The sequence below is a fragment of the Littorina saxatilis genome, unplaced genomic scaffold (assembly GCF_037325665.1).
Source record: "Littorina saxatilis isolate snail1 unplaced genomic scaffold, US_GU_Lsax_2.0 scaffold_486, whole genome shotgun sequence".
NCBI lineage: Eukaryota > Metazoa > Mollusca > Gastropoda > Littorinimorpha > Littorinidae > Littorina > Littorina saxatilis.
The window spans coordinates 22,501-25,473 of record NW_027126398.1 but is presented as its reverse complement, the minus strand read 5'-3'; positions in this window follow the sequence as shown (position 1 = coordinate 25,473).

Below are 2,973 nucleotides of genomic sequence, written 5' to 3'. Positions count from 1 at the left end.
GGCCTTTTTGCAACCTTAAACTAAGTGACCGTCGCTGAAAAAATAAAACGAATGAGTGCATCTATAAGTACGCGGTAACACTACTTTCAGACCGTTTAAAAGCGTTAAGTAAAGGTTCATAAGTTGCAAGAAAGTAATGAAGTCGTATAGAAATCCATTTAGTTGAAGCGCACAATTCTTTTGCGTTTCAGGTCGGCGGAACGGGGAAACCGGTTTGGCCCCCATTTGGCTTACTCGACTCGATTCAGAATCGATTCCACGTTGTTTTTTTCGAACGCATTATTATACAATTAGTCTTATTGACAGAGAAGCAAATTTTAGGGAACACATATGTAGATTTAACCATTTGCTCCCTATTTGAAATGTATCTACATGATAAACTGTTTTGCGAGTGTGTTTGCATGAACCTAAACTGGTATTGATGCGATGAAAACAGGACCCAAGTCTGTCACCGCCGCTTGATTGCATTTTGAAAGAATATGACTGGATTACGGAAAAATACACACATGTTAAGTTCTTAGATACCTTCATCGCCAATGTGGACTTACTGCAGAGCCAGGCAAAAGAGTAGACTTGCTCGCAAAACACGTGAAACAGCTGATGATAGCGAAGCCCAACCGTGCCAGGTAAGGACGGTCTGACAGATTCTCAAAAGTCGTCTGCTAACGAAGCAAGGGGAGGGTACTCGTGTTTTTGTTCGCTAGCATCTGGTTATCTTGTAAGTTGAATGTTCGTTTTTTCCCACCTGCATTGCTTTCATAATGAAAGAAACGTTTGCTTATTGCATCTCATACATCAGATCAGTTCTGAGATTCATTTTTGCGTGCAACTGATATGGTTTTCTGAGCCGTGCAATACGATTTTGGAACTTCATACAAATGTGTCACATTGTTCGGCGCGAGGTCAAAGGTCGGGAGCAAAGTAGTTCTTCGCCCAAATCGGAATCTGCACTATCATATATTTTTTTGAGTCCATGATGTATTTATTGAGCTATAAAAATACAACATATATACCCATACTGAAGTAACAGAGACAAAGAAGGGAGGTCATGGGATATAAACCTCTATGTCCCTAACTTTAATGTATACTATTGTACTATTGTAAGGTGCATGCATCCAGGATTTAACCCTGCTCAAAGCGCTGTAGGGGAAGGGCTCCCAATATCAACCTCTGTTTGTTACATGATGATAACTAAATCATTTTCTTGCGAAGAAGTTTCATTTTGTGTTTGGTAGTCCTTCTCTCTTAGGTTAACCGTTAGGCCTAACTAGAGTGAAATAGCTTAGATAGACATTCAGCAAAAATTGCATACATGAAAACAAATCACACATGGTCCATACTAGGAGCCTTGGCGCCTCATTGGTAAGGAAGATACGTGTCAAACACAGCGTATATTAACAAAAACTCAATATCAATAAATCCGACATCGTACACCTTATTTGAGTCTCTCAAATGTGACCCTCCACCATGGAATGAGTCGCATGTCACCTTTGCATGATTTTCATATTTTTACATTTTCCTAAATAATTTGTTATGCTCTATCCAGTGGTGAAAACCGTTTTTAGAAAAGAGCGAAAACTGTTCGAGTTATAAGCCTGTGGGTGACCCTCACACTGATACCTGGCACCCCCCAGACTTATATTAAGCCTAGCGCAGAACCGCGCGAGGTGACATGCGACTCATTCCGCGGTGGAGGGTCACAAATTGTCGTTTAGTTTAGGCATGGCTATTCAGAGACTGCAGCGGCAAGAATGTGAACTAAACGGTATGACTCTCGAATGCTATTTTTGTACTTCGTGAAGAGATTTAGAATCAACTGTTAAAACAAATATGGGGGCTGGGCGTTATTAAGGTAATATACCCAATACACAGTGTCTGACCCAAAGTAGAAAGTGGGTGTTTGCTCGATACTGGGCGCTTGTAAGGTAGTTGATGGTACATGGGATGAGACTATTTCTTCACTTGGTCGTATGCTGAACATGAACAGCCTGGTAGCTCTTCGTGCACAGTGAGACTGCTTTAATGAATTATTTTGCAAATACAATCAGTGGCCTATTAAGAACTTGATTCATCAAACAATGTTCAGGTAACGTCTACGCGATCTTTTAACGTAGTCCAAGTGTGGACAAAGGCATTTTGTGATGTGTGCAATGTTCCTGTTTATCCGTGTACTCACATATATTGCTGCACTTGTAGCATGTTAAACCATTTGGATTCTAACAGAAACAGCATAAGCAAACTGACGACAGTTAAACTGCACATATAGTCCTCTGCATGTATGCACACAAGTTCGTGATCACCAACCCCCTCCCCACCCCCTCTGCCAACAGCACCTCGTAGCCGTGAAACAAGGTTGACAAAAGGGATGGGTTATGTCAAGAGCAAAGTTTCGGGAAAGTTGATCCTGCACACCACTATGCCTTCCCATTACACAACTTAGCTTATTGCAACAGACAAACAAGGCAATAGTGTTAACGTCTACTCATTCAAAAGACGAGGAGAGTATAGCATTCCAATGTTAGAATCTACTCACCTGTACTGTTTCTTAGATGTGCCCTTGGTCCTGTTTACCCCAACATTAACTCAGACGGGTGTGCATTTGTGAAGGCGCGGTCTTTGCAGAAGGTTCTGGCAACACTCTTCGCCGAATTACGTTTTTTAAATTGCGATGTTCGACTGAAGCAACATATTCATGCTAGGTAAGCGTCTTAAACCGTCCCTTTCTTACATAATTAGGCTATGTCTTCGTTTTACTCCAATTGTGTTCGATACTTGTGAGATTCTTTCATTAAGTCTTATTAAGAGCTTAGCATTTTTCCTGACTGCAGATGTGCGCGGGTGCGTGCGTGAGTGCGTGCATGCGCACGCGCGCGTGTGTGTGTGTGTGTAGACTGGGAATCGAGACGAGGGTGTAGCTTTGACATGTTTACTATGTGCTCAAATTAAGGAACATTATTGCATCATGCTTTGCGG